This window comes from Oryx dammah, unplaced genomic scaffold (assembly GCF_014754425.2).
Source record: "Oryx dammah isolate SB20612 unplaced genomic scaffold, SCBI_Odam_1.1 HiC_scaffold_10, whole genome shotgun sequence".
NCBI classification, from domain to species: domain Eukaryota; kingdom Metazoa; phylum Chordata; class Mammalia; order Artiodactyla; family Bovidae; genus Oryx; species Oryx dammah.
In genome coordinates this window covers 65,296,879-65,316,108 of record NW_024070194.1, presented here as the reverse complement: position 1 = coordinate 65,316,108, position 19,230 = coordinate 65,296,879, and the positions used below count along the sequence as shown (strand labels likewise).

General features: G+C 44.0%; 1 protein-coding gene across 2 annotated transcripts in view; it reads right to left on the bottom strand.

Annotated features, from left to right (window-relative positions):
• The window catches only part of LOC120869255 (amyloid beta precursor protein binding family B member 1 interacting protein), a 91,967-nt gene extending 83,918 nt beyond the window's left edge, over positions 1-8,049 (bottom strand). Inside the window, exons 1-2 of one of the 2 annotated variants that reach the window (XM_040248441.1) lie at positions 7,837-8,049; positions 7,368-7,602 (exon numbers count right to left, since the gene is read on the bottom strand). The gene's annotated coding sequence lies outside the window, so the exon portion shown is untranslated. Of the gene's footprint in view, positions 1-7,367; positions 7,689-7,836 lie in introns of those variants that run through there. The other variant, XM_040248442.1, reaches the window with a different exon arrangement.
• Positions 8,050-19,230: the final 11,181 nt, after the last annotated feature.

Here is a 19,230-nt window from a genome sequence, read left to right as displayed (position 1 = left end):
TTAGTCAGCTCACTGAATTGAGATCATTCTGTAAACTGCCTGAAAAAGATTTTGTGGTATTTTTTTCTGTCACATAACTGATTCGTTCATTCTTTTTGAGACAAAATTCTAATAATGCACTTAACTAAAAAACAAACTTTCGCTTGTGGGGGAAAAAATAGTCTACAACATGAACTATGATGCAGACAATGAAGTAATCAGAATTCCACTAACTGCTACTATGTCATAATTATTCTGCCCTGACACCTACTGTAGCCAAAACAAATGTCAGCTATCTTGATCTCAGAGTTACTTCCTAGAAGCCACTTCCAATGTCACAGCAGTGTTACCTACCATTCTTCAACAGCTGCTAGTGAACTCTTAGTCCTGCTCTAACTCGTGCATCCATTTAAAATCCATCTGGTTTTAGATTTTGAAAATATAAGCATCTTAATCTCGCGGCACAAAAACCTCCTTTGTGGAAAAGGCCGTGGTCTTCCCTTCCTCAGAATCCTGATGTTAAACTCATACTCTTAGAAGGGACTTCCCTGATGGTCCAGTGGTTAAAAATCCACCTTTCAGAGCAAGACAAGTAGGTTCAATCCCTGGTCTGAAAACTAAGATCCCATGTGGCACAGGGCAACTAAGCCCACGAGCCACAATTAGAGAGACGCCTGCGTGCCCCAGTGAAGGTCCAACATGCCGCAACTAAGACCCAACACAGCCAAATAAATAAATAAATTCCAAAAACCCTCACAATCACGGAAACCTTTTATAAGGCCCATGTCACTGGTTGTGAATTCATATATAAATATGGTGCTTTTCAATATTCATTTCCCGCTCTCTCATTTATTAAAAAGAACTCTCACTGTCTTGAGTTTCAAGGGCATAAAATATTACTGATTAACTTACTATATTCTTATTTCATTTATATGATAAAGATTGCTGGTCAATTCTTTCAGCAAATTTCAAAAGAAGAGTTTAAAGCATTAGGATCCTAAAGAGCTAGTTTTACATCCCAGTTCTTAAAATGTAATCTTGGGTAAAATTCTTAAAACTCTAAACTGTCATTTCTAATCTGTACGATGAGAATTAATGATAGTACCTTCCCCAAAAGTTACTTAGGCTGCATGACTGTAGCCTTTTATGTAATAAGCACATAGTTATTATCAGCTGACATTTCATATCCATGTCCAAAACTTTTTCCAGATTTTTCATTTTTAATTGGAGTATAATTCCTTTACAATGTTGTAGTTTCTGCTGTACCACAACATGAATCAACTATATGTGTACATATGTCCCCTCCCTCTGAGACCTCCCTCCCCAAAACTCAACTTCTCACAGCTTCCCCTCTAAACTGCCCACATGGTTGATGCCAGTTCCATTCTTCCCATTGTTTGGGTCAAGAACTTTCAAGACATCTTGGTTCCTCTTTCTCTGAAATCCCACATCCACTTTGCCAGGAAATCCTATTGGCTCTACCATTAAAATATATGCCGATTCCCAAAGCTTCTTAATAGATTTCTGACTTTATCGAGCTTTTTGTCAAGCAATCACAGTGAGCCTTTGACATGTAAGTCAGATCACATTATTCCTCTTCTCAGAATCCTGTAACGGCCCCTCAGTTTAACTCAGCATAAAAGCCAATGTTTTCATGATGTGTTACAAGACCCTACGTGACCTGCCATCTCTTCATCCTCCTCCTCCGTCTCCAACCACACCTCCTATTACTCTTTCCCTCCAGGCCACACAGGTGCCTTTTTTCTCGAATGCACCAGGCTGACTTGTGCCTTATGGCCTCAGCACTAGCTGTTCCCTCTACTCAGAACACTGTTCCCTCTGACAGTCAGCTCCTTCAAACCCTGGCTCAGGTCCTACCTTCCCAATGAGGCCAAGCCTGACCATCTTATTTAACACTGCAGTTTTACGTCATTCAATTTTACCTTTTTAAGTGGGACTCTTCATGCACCCATATTATTTACTTATTATGATGCTTACTCATGATTATCTGTGTCTCCTCATTGGAATATAGCTCCCCAAATGCAGAGATCTCTGTCTCTTCCATTCACCTGGAATAGTGCTTGGCAAATATTTTTTGGAATGACTGAATTCTATTTAAAGTAGAAATTGAAGTAATATGGAAATTAGCAGTTCCTAACGTATGCATGCTTTACCATACTTAAACGTTACAGTTATCCTGTGATGAATCTTGGTTACTTCATTAATGATTAAGATTCTAGTACTTCCATGGTACTTTCTCTTAACCATTTGTAATCCACTTTGTTTTCATGCTATTTAAATTAAAATAAGTTCTCTTTACTTTATAGGCCACTCTATTTATGACCATGCTTTGAGTCAGTGAAGATTCTAATTTCCGTTTCCCAGGGGACTTCCCTGGAGGTCCAGTGGCTAAGATTCTGCGCTCTCAACGCAGGGAGCTGCTGCAAGTGAGACCCAGTTAGGCCAAATAAATAAACTAATAATAAATAAATATTAAAAAATAATTTCAGTTCCCCAAGTGCCAATATACTCTAATTCCCAGTTTGGTATCTTTGTAAATGCTTATACCTGCTTTCTAAATACTTTTCAAAAAATCAACACATTCAGAATAATGATGACCTCTATCAAGAAAAAGTGAAGTCGCTCAGTCGTGTCCGACTCTGCGACCCCAGGGACTGTAGCCTACCAGGCTCCTCTGTCCCTGGGCTTTTCCAGGCAAGAATAGTGGAGTGGGTTGCCATTTCCTTCTCCAGGAGATCTTCCCAACCCAGGGATTGAACCCAGGTCTCTGGCGTTATAAGTAGACGCTTTGCCACCTGAGCCACCAGGGAAGTCCATCAAGAAAAAAGGGTAATGCTATTGAGAGGAAGTCAGAGGTACTAATATTATTTTACTTTTTAAGCTAGATGATATGTATCCTGATGTCGGTTTTATTATTATTAGCTGTAATTTATGTATGGGCTTGCCTTGTGGCTCAGCTGGTGAAGAATCTGCCTGCTATGCAGGAGACCTGAATTCAATCCCTGGGTTGGGAAGATTCGCTGGAGAAAGGAAAGGCTACCCACTCCAGTATTCTGGCCTGCAGAATTCCACAGACCATATAGCGCACGGGGTCGCAAAGAGTTGGACACAACTGAAGGACTTTCACACACTCACATATGTATCTTACATCATCTACTGTATGTATGGAATATTTCATAGTGAAAAAGGGAAAATAAATCTAGTTTTTGCTTGTTCTATCACTCTGTATTTTCCCTCCAGTTTGATATGATATAGATCTATGGACATAAATCTTCTGGCCAGTTTGTGCAAACATAACTATTGTGTGATTTAGCATTTATCCCTGCTCCCAGCCTGCAGCCATTTCACAGATGAGTCTGTGATATGAGATTAAATCAGAAGGATCCCCAGCAGAAGTAGAAAAAAAAAGCTACTCACTGTTCATTGATTTAATTAACACAGCCCATTATCAAGAGGATTGGAAATATAAAGCTAAAAATGAAACCACATGGGGACTTCCCTTATGGTCTAGTGGTTAAGACTCCGTGGTTCCAATGCAGAGGGTGTAGGTTCAATCCCTGGTCAGGGAACTAAGACTCCACATACTGTGCAACACGGCCAAAAATTAAATCAAATGGTTACTGCTAAAGAAGATTATTTTTTCAAAAGACATGTTTTCTCACTCTAAAAAGGCATGTTCTTTGCTGGGCCTACCTTCACTTCATCCTCCCTGACCCTCGTGTGGTGTAGGAATCTGATGGGTGCTCCCATAGCACAGGGCCCTGGTTGTGTGTGGCGCTGTAACTGCCCATTTATGTCTCCCCTATTAAACTCAAACTTCACTGAGCAAAGGCCTCCTGTTCTTTTTCACCATTTAGCCCTTGCCCTTGGTATAGCGCCTCGAGTGCTGGCGTCATACTGACTCAGTTCAAAGGTCAGCTCTGCTTCTCACTCCATGGGTAAGCTTCTTATCCTCTCTGCACTTTCATTTCCTCAACGATAAAGGGTTAATAGTGGTATAAGCCCATGTGGGTGCGTGCAGGTACGCTAAGTTGCTTCAGTCGTGTCCAACTCTTTGTGACCCTATGGACCATAGCCCGCCAGGCTCCTCTGTCCATGGGATTCTCCAGGCAAGAATACTGGAGTGGGTTGCCATGCCCTCCTCCAGAGATCTTCCTGACCCAGAGATAGAACCCAACCCTCATTATGCTTCCTGCACTGGCAGGTGGGAAACAGCACCACCGGGGAAGCCCCATAAACGCAGCATGTGAAGCTTACTGAAACAACACATCCAAGTTAGTTAACACAGTTATACAAAATATAAGCTAAATAAATATAATAACTGTTTATGATGACCATTTGGTGATAAAGAGGAAACTGAGTTGACAGAGAAGAAAGACTACCTCTTATAATATGATTCTTAGTGATTCAAGTGCAAAGATGATGTTTAGAAAATGTCTGGAAATGGAGTCAAGAATTCAAGCTTTATTACAGGAGCTGAGAAGGTGTGGTGCCTTGGGGCGATGCTATAGCTCTGCCTGCTCAAGCGTCAGGGTTGGTAGGGGGCCAGCTGGGTCTCAGGGCTTAGACGGATTGATGGTACCACGCAGAAGTGGAACTAATATTGCTGGACATTTAGTAAATGTTATTTGAGTCCCAACTATGGTGCAAGGAATATGGCTAGGAGATGAGGATGCAGTGTAATTGTAAATGTTTTGGTGTGACAGACTACGGCACACAATTTATTACAAGCTTCCGCACTACTAAGAGGTACTGAGTATAAAAATAATTAACATTGAAGAGGATTAGAAGTAAATGAAAATGTTTGTGAAAGTGGGATGGTTTAAAGAAACTGAAAGTGGTCTATTAAATATAGGCATTTTCGGCGATGCATTTTTAAAAGGCTTTTTATGTGAACCATTTTTAAAGTATTGAATTTGTTACAATACTGCTTCTGTTTTATGTTTTGGTTTTTTGGCTGCGAGGCATGTGGGATCTTAGCTACCTGACCAGGAATGGTATGCCTTGCATTGGAAAGGAAAGTCTTAATCATTGGACCACTTAATCAAGTCCCGGCAATGCATTTTATGAGCAGTTCATTCTAATAGTAATATGAAGATATCTAGAACTTTTAATTTGTTATTGAAAAAAGTAAAAAAAAAATAGTAGGTGATTGGTATACATTCTCAGGATATACAAATACAAAAGATTTAATAGACGCTACAAAATTTAGGGTTAAGTGTTAGTTGCTCGATCATGTCCAACTCTTAGCAACCCCATGGACTGTAGCCCGCCAGGCTCCTCTGTCCATGAAATTTTCCAGGCAAGAATACTGGAGTGGGTTGCCATTCCCTTCTCCAGAGGATCTTCTGAACACAGGGATCTAATGTGGGTCTCCTGCACTACAGGCAGATTTTCTACCATCTGAGCCACCAAGGAACAAAACCTAGTAAGCAGTGCTTAAGATTTAAAGAAACTGAGTCATAAAGTAATCCATATTACAAAGTTATTTTTCCTGAGAATTAACACTTGAAAAAATTTGAAATCGATTATATAGACCTACCCAAGCTTGGGCTCATCAATTTCCTATTGAAGTTGTTCAATAGAATGGAAATGCGCCTTCTTACATGTAGACCAGAAATTCACTGTTTCTTGAGGAACTTCTCAGAAATAAAAGACCTCAAAAGATTTGACTCTTCACAACATCTGTTAGCATCATTTTCTCTATTCTTTTTGTTAGTGATCAGCCATTCTTTGTAAGCATTTAAGACAGGGCAGATTCAAAGAATTCTGAAAACTCCTCAATTGCTATTTTAATGGTAGATATCAGGTAGGCCAATAATCTTTACTGATAAGGTTAGAGACATCAAAGCAACTTAACATCATGTTTTCTCTAGTTAAAGACAGGTCTCTAGTTAAAAGAACCCAAGTTTCCCAAATATCCAGGAAAGATATAAATATCAGTAATAATGTGAAAATGACTAAGAATCAGAAAGAAAGTGAAGTTGCTCAGTCGTGTCCGACTCTTTGCGACCCCATGGACTGTAGCCTGCCAGGCTTCTCTGTCCATGGGATTCTCCAGGCAAGAATACTGGAGTGGGTTGCCATTTTCTTCTCCAGGGGATCTTCCCAACCCAGGGAACGAACCTGGGTCTCCCGCCTTGCATGCAGACTTTACCATCTGATTCCCTGGTGGCTCAGAATCTGAAGATGACATTAAATTTCTTAGACCTTTCACAACACGTTGAGCAGACAGCAAACACCACCATGAAGACATTACAGAAATTTCCTAGTAGATTCTCTGTTAATTTTGCTAGCCAATGTTACTGTAAGGCTGCCCATGGGCTGTCCCACTATTTCAGTATTTGGGCCAGAGAGAAAATTGACCCAGAGGTTTAATCAAAGAGACAAAAGGCCTGGAAACCTCCATTCAGAGGCCTAGACTTTAAAATCAGTAGTAGTTAGTACTCTTGCCTTTGTTTAAACCACATTATACCTGAGCACTAATAAACCCCTGGGCTTCTTCTGTATGTTATTTCTGCTGATACTCCATTTCTTTCTATAACAATTGCATATAAAGTTATTTTTCAACCGCTCTGCAGTGAGTGGCACCAGGAACAAACACATTTAGCGTTCCACAACGGTCTGAATGATAAGAAGCACCTTCCCTGAAGGAAGATAAGGGGTGCGCTTGGATGAGGTGTTCTAGGGGACCCCTCCCCCGAGATCCTCCTGGATATAACGACATCCTGGTTAATTTGCTTCGTGCTTCTAAATGGGCACTCTGGATATTCATTCCAAGCGAAATTACACCTGTGCCTGGTGTTCAGCTCCTTCCTCCCTGCTATTTTAAAGCGAAAAGGACAATAATTCGGAGGCAAAGTTATTTTTAAAAAGAAGAAACAGCCGTCTGAAAGTTTTCAAGGAAACACTAAGACACGACAGACTTGTGACCGTCACTCTCAAATTCTCACACGACCTGTACTCAATGCACGGCGCCCGGAAATGCCCCCTGAAATGCCACCTGAAATGCCCCTGGAAGCCCTTCAGCGCCGGTCAGGCTGGGCTCCTGGACCCATGGACAGGCGAGGGTGCACCGGTTTCCTGTCTGACTTTGGAGCAATTTTCTGGGCAGGAAATCGGTCAAATCTGAAGAAACCCAAGTGGGGGAAGGCGAACCCCAGCCCCAAACCCCGCGGAGCTGGGTCAAGGGCAGGGGGTCGGCGGAGGGGACCGCCCTCCAGGGCCCAGCGGGGCCGCGCGTTCACCGGGCCCAGCCTCGGGCAGGACCTTGGTCGGGAGACATCCCGGGGCGGGGAGTCGGGGGCCGGGGGCGGCCCGGGTGCCGCTCCCAGGGGGCCCGGGGCAGGCGGGCCGGCGCCACTTACCTCGACGGCTGCTCGGGGCGCGCAGGCACTCGGCGGAGACTCGTGCGCCGGGCAGCTTCGGGGCGGCGGCCGGGAGGCTTCGGGGCGGCGGCCGGGAGGCTTCGCGGAGCGGGGGCTGCACCCCGGCTCGGGTCGGCGGCTGGGGAGGAAGTGGTGTCAGCCCGGCCCGGCCCTCGCGGCACGCAGACGTGGGGCGCTCGGCGCGCGGCTCCGCATCGAGGTGCGAGGAGGGCGCCTGGTGGGAAACACACCCCCGGACGCGGATACAGACGCCTGAAGCCCCGGGGCTGCTTTTTCCGACTCGAAGGCTCTGTGCCTCCGCGCATCTCACCCCTCCCCCTCCCCACCTCCCACGGCCCACCTCCGCCTTCCTCCCTCCCCATCCTCCTCCTCTCCCCCCTCCCCAAAGAAGACCACAGCTTGCGCTGAAGGGGAGGGAAAGGTGCGCCTTCCTCTCACCCTCCCCTACCTGCGTCGCGGGCCCTCCCCTCTCGGAGGCGCCCTCTGGATTGTCGCCTCGGGGTATCTACCACCGGCCGAGGGATTGGGGCCCAAACGGCGGTTCCACCAAAGCCCCAGAAGCCGGTTTCTTTTGCAGCGGTGTTCGTAAGTGTCGACTTAGCCCTTTTGGGCCTTCCTCTTTGGGGGCCAGTTGTGCAAGGCCCTGCTTGCCGGCCGCGCGCCGCCCGCGGTTGGTCGGTCTCCGTGGTAGAGCTTGGGCGAGGAAGGGTGTGCTCCGCAGGGACAGTGTCTTGATTATCGGGTTGGCAACCCCCTAAAGACTAATGACACTCAGTTGGCAGGCGAGACTGTGGCCTCTCCCATATAGCTGGTGGAAATCCAAAATAGCCAAAACCTTGTGCGGGGATTCGGTCACAGAGATTTAACTTACGTCTGCAGTGACCCTTTGACCCAGCGATCTAAGATCTAATGTAACACATACTGAGAATGGGTTACAAAGATACAGTGATGCGCAGGGGCCAAGCCACTCTTGGCCGCAGGGTTTGTAATCACAAAGGACTAACTGGGAAGAATCCGGTGACTTTTGAAAGTAGAATCTCCAGAGGGAAAGTGGGTGAAATCTGAAAACACAGCAGTTAAAGCCAGATTTGGAAATGAGGTTGAAGTCACCTCCTCTGTCGTTTTACAGCTGGATCTGTGGGGAAGGTGGTGGAGACCTGAAGGCATAAATTGGACCCATAAATTCATTAGGCAATTTCAGATAGTTCAGCCATCGAATACTTAAGGAAAAACTGTTTACCCCTTACCCTTCTAAGAACAAGCAAAACAGTAGTGATGAGAGTAATTCCTGCTCTCATGGAAGGTACATTCTAGTTGGGAGAAAACAGACAATATACAAATTAATATTTAACATGTCAAGTAATGTCAGCATTTTGACAGCAATTAAAAGGTGAAGAATAGAGTGATGGGAGTGGGGATGGAGGTGCTGTATTAATTAGTGTCATCGAGGAAGATCTAGCGAAGTGACACTTTTCAGTTCAGTTCAGTCGCTCAGTCGTGTCTGACTCTTTGCGACCCCATGAATCGCAGCACGCCAGGCCTCCCTGTCCATCACCATCTCCCGGAGTTCACTCAGACTCACGCCCATCGAGTCAGTGATGCCATCCAGCCATCTCATCCTTTGTCGTCCCCTTCTCCTCCTGCCCCCAATCCCTCCCAGCATCAGAGTCTTTTCCAATGAGTCAACTCTTCACATGAGGTGGCCAAAGTACTGGAGTTTCAGCCTCAGCATCATTCCTTCCAAAGAAATCCCAGGGCTGATCTCCTTTAGAATGGACTGGTTGGATCTCCTTGCAGTCCAAAGGACTCTCAAGAGTCTTCTCCAACACCACACTTCAAAAGCATCAATTCTTCGGCGCTCAGCCTTCTTCGCAGTCCAACTCTCACATCCATACATGACTACCGGAAAAACCATAGCCTTGACTAGACGGACCTTAGTCAGCAAGTAATGTCTCTGCTTTTGAATATACTATCTAGGTTGGTCATAACTTTTCTTCCAAGGAGTAAGCGTCTTTGAATTTCATGGCTGCAATCACCATCTGCAGTGGTTTTGGAGCCCCCAAAAATAAAGTCTGACACTGTTTCCACTGTTTCCCCATCTATTTCCCATGAAGTGATGGGACCAGATGCCATGATCTTCGTTTTATGAATGTTGAGCTTTAAGCCAACTTTTTCGCTCTCCTCTTTCACTTTCATCAAGAGGCTTTTTAGTTCCTCTTCACTTTCTGCCATAAGGAAGGATGGTGTCATCTGCATATCTGAGGTTATTGATATTTCTCCTGGCAATCTTGATTCCAGCTTGTGTTTCTTCCAGTCCAGCATTTCTCATGATGTACTCTGCATAGAAGTTGAATAAGCAGGGTGACAATACACAGCCTTGACGTACTCCTTTTCCTATTTGGAACCAGTCTGTTGTTCCATGTCCAGTTCTAGCTCTTGCTTCCTGACCTGCATACAGATTTCTCAAGAGGCAGGTCAGGTGGTCTGGTATTCCCATCTCTCTCAGAATTTTCCACAGTTTATTGTGATCCACACAGTCAAAGGCTTTGGCAGTCAAGAAAGCAGAAATAGATGTTTTTCTGGAACTCTCTTGCTTTTTCCATGATCCAGCGGATGTTGGCAATTTGATCTCTGGTTCCTCTGCTTTTTCTAAAACCAGCTTGAACATCAGGAAGTTCACGGTTCACGTATTGCTGAAACCTGGCTTGGAGAATTCTGAACATTACTAGCATGTGAGATGAGTGCAATTGTGTGTAGTTTGAGCATTCTTTGGCATTGCCTTTCTTTGGGATTAGAATGAAAACTGACTGTGGCCACGGCTGAGTTTTCCAAATTTGTTGGCATATTGAGTGCAGCACTTTCACAGCACCATCTTTCAGGATTTGAAATAGCTCAACTGGAATTCCGTCACCTCCACTAGCTTTGTTTGTAGTGATGCTTTCTAAGGCCCATTTGACTTCACATTCCAGAATGTCTGGCTCTAGATGAGTGATCACACCATCGTGATTATCTTGGTTGTGAAGATCTTTTTTGTACAGTTCTTCTGTGTATTCTTGCCACCTCTTCTTAATATCTTCTGCTTCTGTTAGGTCCAGACCATTTCTGTCCTTTATCGAGCCCATCTTTGCATGAAATGTTCCCTTGGTATCTCTAATTTTCTTGAAGAGATCTCTAGTCTTTCCCATTCTGTTGTTTTCCTCTATTTCTTTGCATTAATCCCTGAGGAAGGCTTTCTTTTCTCTTCTTGCTATTCTTTGGAACTCTGCATTCAGATGCTTATATCTTTCCTTTTCTCCTTTGCTTTTTGCTTCTCTTCTTTTCACAGCTATTTGTAAGGCCTCCCCAGACAGCCATTTTGCTTTTTTGCATTTCTTTTCCATGGGGATGGTCTTGATCCCTGTCTCCTGTACAATGTCACGAACCTCATTCCATAGTTCATCAGGCACTCTATCTATCAGATCTAAGCCCTTAAATCTATTTCTCACTTCCACTGTATAATCATAAGGGATATGATTTAGGTCATACCTGAATGGTCTAGCAGTTTTCCCTACTTTCTTCAATTTAAGTCTGAATTTGGTAATAAGGAGTTCATGATCTGAGCCACAGTCAGCTCCTGGTCTTGTTTTTGTTGACTGTATAGAGCTTCTCCATCTTTGGCTGCAAAGAATATAATCAATCTGATTTCAGTGTTGACCATCTGGTGATGTCCATGTGTAGAGTCTTCTCTTGTGTTGTTGGAAGAGGGTGTTTGCTATGACCAGTGCATTTTCTTGGCAAAACTCTATTAGTCTTTGCCCTGCTTCATTCCGCATTCCAAGGCCAAATTTGCGTGTTACCCCAGGTGTTTCTTGACTTCCTACTTTTGCATTCCAGCCCCCTATAATGAAAAGGACATCTTTTTTAGGTGTTAGTTCTAAAAGGTCTTGTAGGTCTTCATAGAACTGTTCAACTTCAGCTTCTTCAGCGTTACTGGTTGGGGCATAGACTTGGATTACTGTGATATTGAGTGGTTTGCCTTGGAAACGAACAGAGATCATCTGTCGTTTTTCAGATTGCATCCAAGTACTGCATTTTGGACTCTCTTGTTGACCATGATGGCTACTCCATTTCTTCTAAGGGATCCTCCCCGCAGTAGTAGATACAATGGTCACCTGAGTTAAATTCACCCATTCCAGTCCATTTTAGTTTGCTGATTCCTAGAATGTCGACATTCACTCTTGCCATCTCTTGTTTGACCACTTCCAATTTGCCTCGATTCATGGACCTGACATTCCAGGTTCCTATGCAATATTGCTCTTTACAGCTTCAGACCTTGCTTCTATCACCAGTCACATCCACAACTGGGTATTGTTTTTGCTTTGGCTCCATCCCTTCATTCTTTCTGGAATTATTTCTCCACTGATCTCCAGTAGCATATTGGGCACCTACTGACCTGGAGAGTTCCTCTTTCAGTATCCTATCATTTTGCCGTTTCATACTGTTCATGGGGTTCTCAAGGCAAGAATACTGAAGTGGTTTGCCATTCCCTTCTCCAGTGGACCACATTCTGTCAGACCTCTCCACCATGACCCGCCCGTCTTGGGTTGCCCCGCGGGCATGGCTTAGTTTCATTGAGTTAGACAAGGCTGTGGTCCTAGTGTGATTAGATTGATTAGTTTTCTGTGAGTATGGTTTTAGTGTGTCTGCCCTCTGATGCCGTCTTGCAACACCTACCATCTTACTTGGGTTTCTCTTACCTTGGGCGTGGGGTATCTCTTCACAGCTGCTCCAGCAAAGCACAGCCGCTGCTCCTTACCTTGGATGAGGGGTGTCTCCTCACTGCCGCCCTTCCTGACCTTCAACGTGGGATGGCTCCTCTAGGCCCTCCTGCGCCAGCGCAGCCACTGCTCCTTGGACGTGGGGTGGCTCCTCCCGGCCGCCGCCCCTGACCTCGGACGCGGGCTAACTCCTCTTGGCCGCCGCCCTTCGGGCATGGGGTCCTTCCGGCTTCTGCCCCGACCTCGGACGTGGGGTAGCTCCTCTTGGCTGTGCTTAGCGCGCCAGTGGCAGCCGTCTGCACTTAGCGCGCTGGTGGCACCTAAATGGATGAGAGAGCAGTCCATGTGGATTTTTGGATGAGAATATTCCAACCAAAAGGAGAAGCACATTCAAAGGCCTTGGGTTAGGAGGGCACTCAAGATGTTAGAAAAACAGCAAGGAAGGGACTGTTCTGGCCTAGTAGGGGTCTTGCTCTGAGTGAGGGGCAGCCAGTGGGAAGTTCTGAACAGTCACAGTACTGTGTAAAGAGGTGGAGCCAAGCAGCAGAGTGACTTTCATGGCAAAAGAGGTTAAGGAACACCTCTGCAAAATAATGGAAAGGGGCAGCCATTCAGAGACTTGGAAAAGCATTCATAGTGAAGAAAGAGCAAGAAAAGGTCTTGAGGTAGGAACAGAGAAAGTTAAAAAGGCAAGGTAACTAGAATATGGAGAAAGAGTTGGGCAGTGGTAAAGGCTGGGGACAGAAAGGTAGGCAGGCCCAGACCAAGCAGGGCTGGAAGTCAGCCTTGAGGACTTTGGGTTTTATTCTAATTGTAGCGGGGAGATATTGGAAGGTTTTTAGCAAGTGATTTGATTTCTGCCTTGTGCCATTGTGCTGGCCTGTGATTGGAGGATCAGTCAGACGAGACAAGAGGAAAAGCTGTTAAGAGAACATTTAGGAGGCCATTGGGACCATCCAGATGAAGGATGATGGTAGCTTTGATCAGGATTTGAACAGTGGGGATGATGAGAAGAGTTTGGATCCAAGATACAGTATGAAACCAGAACCTGCAGCATTGCTGATGGGCTGGGTTGGAGGTGGGAGAGGGGCAGAAGGGATTAGAAATTAAGTGTAAACCAGTGAGACTGGCATCCTGGGAGTGCTAGTACGAGGCAGGGCTACTGAAGAAAGATCAGTAGGGACAAGCTGGGTTAGGACCATGGGGACCATGTCCAGGATTGTTTTCTCATCCATGAGATTTTGTAAAATAATATCTGAAGCCTCTATTTTCTTTTTAAAGTAAAAAAAGAAGTAGGATCATCTGCTGGGGGAGGGGGTTGATAGGAGGTTAGCAGGTCATAGATTTAGGGAGCTGGAGAAAGTTTAACAAGGGCATTGCAAAGAATCGGAGAGTGAGATGCTTAGAAGAATATAATGGGATTTCCAAGCAGCCTGAGAGGTCTTAAATTGGTGATGGTGGCAGAAGCAGTCTGTTCATTCATGTGGCCCTCCTGCAGAGCTGGTTACCTAGGTTTGGAGAACGTTTAGCTGTAATGGGAGTGGCCAAAACAAGCCAGCTGGAAGGATGGATCATTGTGGTCAGAAGGGAGGCAGTCTGAAGTCTGCTTCTGGAGGCACTGAGATTATGGATGCTGACAATGTCCAGGGTGTGACCAAGGGCCTGGGTGTCTGAAATGGTCAAGGAAGTAAGATGCCAAAAAGTAGCAAAGTGTTAAGTCACCCAGGGTTAGGGTGGTCACATAGAACTGTTGAGACTGGAACACTTTTGAGGGGACCAGAGTGCCAACTGGATGAGAAATCAGGAAACAGGTGCAATGCATGACTCTTCTGGACAAACAGAATGATGACAAGATTTAAGGTCATCTTAATTGAAGATTGGGAGTCAAGTGTCAGGGTTCTGAGAGAGCAGGAGTGACTGGAAGTCAGGGAGATGGCAGTTCTGAAGAGGTAAACGGAATAGTTTACCCAAATGGCATGAGCCTCAAAAGAAACATGTGTTTGCTTTTTGTATTATTTTAAATAAAAAGTTGAGCCTCTAGAATGTCTGCAGGTAGCAATGGGAAGCACAGAGAACAGCAAACTCACCCTCTGAGCTTAAGGTGCATGGAGTGTGAGAGAAAAGACCACCTACCGTTGAGAAAGTTTCAGTGGAGAGTCTGCAAGGGCAGAGTTAAAGCCCCAGTAGAGGAACACTCCAGAAATAGCTTCAGGACACAGGAGTGGCAGTGACTGAGTTTGGGAGATGGGGAAGAGAATGCTTGATAGAATTACAGGCAAGGAAGAACTGATGATCCTGGTACGATGGAGTGGAAGAAAATTCTCCAGGTGGCTTCCTGTCTGGGGAGGGCCTCCCTGGAATATCTCTGCAGAGGGTGACTTGTGGATAGAGAAAGCAGGGGAATTAGGTTTCTGAGCTGGATTTTCAGTTTCTTCCAACCTCACTCTTTGGGCACATCCACCGAGTCCAACTTGTGTTTTGGCTCATTTCCTCCCAGCTAAAGGGCACTTTCATCTTCTGGCAAGGGGCCTGGGTTGACCTGAGGTAAGAATCCTACTACCTTTGTTTCCTCCAGTGGAGAGGGATTATTTTTTCTTTTGGTTTAGCATTTTGTATAGTTTTGCCCATTTATTTGCCTTGCTCTTTCTTAATCATAAGGAATACTTGTTTCTGATATAAATGTCTAACTTTTATGCCCCCTGCAGCGGACTGTATTTTCCAAAGATGGCCACAACCATCTCTCTCTTTCCCCATGAAGAGGTGAAATCCATTTCTTTCCCTCCCCCTTGAATCCAGGCAGGCACTGTGACTGTTCTGACAGATAAAGGACAGCAGAAGTGGTGGTGGGCTTAGCCCTTCACTGGCTCTTTCAGCCCGCAGCAGGGTGAGGCCATGTGGAGAAACACAGAGGCATCAGGGATGAGGTGAAGGCACCCAGCCCCCTTAATTAAATAAAGCTGCAGGAGAGAGACCAGGGTGAAAAAACCACCCAGCTGAGTCCAGTCAATCCACAGCTCCCTGAGAGATAATGATAAACAGCTGTGTGAGCCTCTGAATTCCACCTTGTTCACAGCCAGAGATGCTCAGGATATCATCTCGGGTATCTGCTTCTCCTCTTTCTGTCCTGGTAAAGGTGTACTTACAAATGGGTAGTAAAAAAATAATTCTGCTCATGATTTCTATTTTAACCATAACACCTATGTGTAATTAGGATCCTATTACTAGGGCTTCCCAGGTGGGGCTAGTGGTAAAAAAAAAAAAAAAAAAAAAAACCACCTGCCAAAGCAGGAGATGTAAGTAACTCGAGTTTGATCCCTGGGTCAAGAAGATTCCTTGGAGGAGGGCATGGCAACCCACTCCAGTGTTCTTGCCTGGAGAATCCCATGGATGGAGGATGAGTTTTTTAAATAAAAATTTTAGTTGCACTGTGTGGCATATGGGACCTTAGTTTCCTTATCAGGCATCAAACCCATGCTCCCTGCAGTGGAGTCTTAATCCGTGAACTGCCAGGGAAGTCCGTATATGCTTTAAATATAGTACATATCTTTGCTCTTGCTTCTTAAAACCTCCCTCTGCCTGACCACTTAGTCCTCTGACCTTTGTTCACCTTCAGCCAACCCTTTCCTGCTCCACACCCTGGTGCTAGTGAGTGAGAGGAAAACCAGAAGAGATGGAAGAATAACCCCAGGAGAAGGATGGGGAAGAAAACAATGCCCAAGAAAGCCTGGGAGAGAATTTTTGGTGGGGAGCTGAGAGCTAAGCAGGGAGAAGGATGTTTGGGGACATTGCAGGGTAAGAGAGAGGCAGAAAGTGAGAAGAAAGGGAAGAAGAGGGGTTTAAGAATTGTAGGCTTGGTTTAAAATTAAATGTGGTTGTTGGTTTCTTTGCAGTGACACTGCACAGACTATGCCCATGGGAGCCCAGTGTTCAGTTACTTAATAAGCATTACCATCTGTGAAATACTGAGATACACGCATACACTGTGCTTCCCTAGACCTTGTGACTCTGAGCCGTTATCATTGCTACCTATTATCACTGATTTATAAGGAACAAATTCCATTCAAAGTGGCTCAGGCATAAAGGAGAAGTTCTTGGAGAAAAGCTCTGATGGCTCATTGAACTTGGGAAGTACAGCTGGGTCTCTTGAGGGACTACATTAAGAACCAGGGGACTACCAGGAAGGCTCTGAATCTCTTCTTTTTTTCCAATTTTTAAAAATGTGGTAAAATATATATATATATCATAAAATTTATCATCTTAAACATTTTAAAGGGTACAGTTCAGTGGTATTAGACAGCATCACCAACTCAATGGACAGAAATTTGAGCAAACTCCAGGAGGTAGTGAAGGACAGAGGAGTCTGGTGGGCTGCTGTCTGTGGGGTCTCAAAGAGTCAGACATGACTTAGCAATTCAACAACAACAACAAAAATTAAATGCATTTATAATATTGTGGGACCATCGCCACTATTCATCTCCATTGCTTTTTTCATCTTGTAAAAACCAAAACTCTGTACCTATTGAACACTAACTCCCCTACCTCTAGCCCCCGGAAACCACCTTTCTGCTTTCTCTATGATTCTGACTATTTCATATAAGTAAAATCATACAGTGTTTGTCTTTTTGAAACTGGCTTATTTCACTTACATGTTGTCCTTAAGCTCCATCCATGTGGTAGTGTAAATCAAAATTTCCTGCCTTTTTAAGGCTGAATAATATTCCATTCCTTGTGTATTCACATTTTGCTTATCTGTTCTTTTATCCATGGACACTTGGCTTACTTCTGCATCTTAGCTTTTGTGAATAAAGCTGCCTCAATATGGGTGTACAAATATGTCTTTGAACCCCTGCTTTTAATAAATTAGGGTATATACCCAGAAGTAGAATTGCTGGATCATATCTATCTTTTATTTTTGAGGAACTGTTGTGCTGGAATCCACAGTGGCTGTACAGTTTTACATTCCCATTAGCAGTGCACAGGTGTTCCAGTATCTCCACACCCTCCCTCTTTCTAGCAGCTGTTAAGAAGTGTGAGGCAGTAGGTACCTCATTGTAGCTTTAATGTACGACATGATAATTCAGTACATGAATATGTTGTGAAATGATCACCAGGATAAGTCTAGTTAACATCTGTCACCACCCACAGACACACAGTTACCTTTTTTTTTCCCTTGTGATGAAAACTTTTAAGATCTACTGTATCAGTAACTTGCAAATAGACAATCCAGTATTATTAACTGTAGTTATCGCTCTGTACACATTTTTTGCCTTCTCCATTTTTATTTGGCTTTGTTGTATTATTGTTGAGTTATGAGTTCTTTGTACATTATGAGAATATTAAATTTTTGTGATTAAGTTTTTTAAATTGAAATATAGTCAATTTACAATATTATATTAGTTTCAAGTGTAAAATATAGTAGTTCAGTATTTTTATAGATTATACACTGCTTAGATTTATTATAAAATATTGGCTGTATTCCCTGTGCTGTACAATATACCAGGTTATTATTTTTTTTTTATTGAGGTATAGTTGATGAACAGTAAGTTTCAGGTGTGCAGAAGTTTCACAATTTTTAAGTTTATACTCCATTTAAAGTTACTGTAAAATAGTGGCCATATCCCCTGTACTGTACAATATATCCTTGTAGCTTATTTATTTTATCTGTTCTGGTTTGTGTCACTTAATCCTTACCCCTGTATTATCTCACCCTCTTCCCTCTCTCCAGTGGCCACCCTAGTTTGATCTCTATATCTGTGAGCCTGTTTCTGTTTTGTTAGATAATTTTACATTTTTAATATCCACTTTCTGCTCACTCAGTTGTTAACCCTGCTGCTGCTGCTGCTAAGTTGCTTCAGTCGTGTCTGACTCTGTGCGACCCCAGAGATGGCAGCCCAACAGGCTCCCCTGTCCCTGGGATTCTCCAGGCAAGAACCCACTGGAGTGGGTTGCCATTTCCTCCTCCAATGAATGAAAGTGAAAAGTGAAAGTGAAGTCGCTCAGTCGTGTCCAACTCCTAGCAACCCCATGGACTGCAGCCTACCAGGCTTCTCCATCCATGGGATTTTCCAGGCAAGAGTACTGGAGTGGGTTGCCATTGCCTTCCGTGTTAACCCTAGCAAAACCTAAAAAAAAAAAACCCCTGTTCTTCCACACCATTTCTTTTCACACAATAATGGCAAATGGCAACATCCAGCAGTCAGCTTTTGTATGAAAGACCAAACCTGGTGAAAAGTGGTTTAGGGCTGTCAAAGTAAAATGTGTGAAAATGCAAGCTATAAAACCAATATTTAAAGTCTTTCCTCTGTATGTTTCATCCAGTTTGATTGCCACACCTGGGTATAAATGAGAACCACCAGCGGAACCCTGAAAAATACTTATGCCTTAACCAAAATTTAAAAAAACTTGACATCAAAACTGTTGCACTGACTAAAACCATATGAGGCACTACTAAATACTTATCCTAGCATGGCTAAAATTAAAAAGATTGATTGTAGTAAGTGTTGGCAAGGGTGTGGAGGAAGTGGAACTCAGATACTGCTTGTGGGAATGGAAATGGTACAGCTTTGGAAAATGGCTTAGCAGGTGATTAAAAAGTTAAACACATACTTACTGCATGACCTGGCTATTCTACTCCTAGGTAGAGAGATTAAAGCATATGTCCACACAAAGACTTGTACACAAATACTCATAGCAGCTTTATTTGTTATAGTCCCAAATTGGAGACAACCCAACTGTCCAGCATAGAAGAATGGATTTTAAAAAATAGTGTTAAAAAAAATCATACTGCAGAATATTATTCAGCCATAAAATAGAACAAACTTCTGATACAATGGTGTGGATGAATCCCAAAATAATGCTGAGTGAAAACAGGTTAAAAAGAAGACATGTTGATTGGTTGGTCTTATTTCTTTAAATTCTTGAGAATTCAAACTAATCTATAGGGAGTAAAAGAACTGGAAGGGGTGGGAGGAAGGAAAAAGGGAGGATTACAGAGGGGCACAAGGGAACTTTTGAGAAACTTTTTCCACTTCAGGGCACAGGTTCAATTCCTAGTCAGAGAAATAAGATCCCTCATGCCCTGCGAG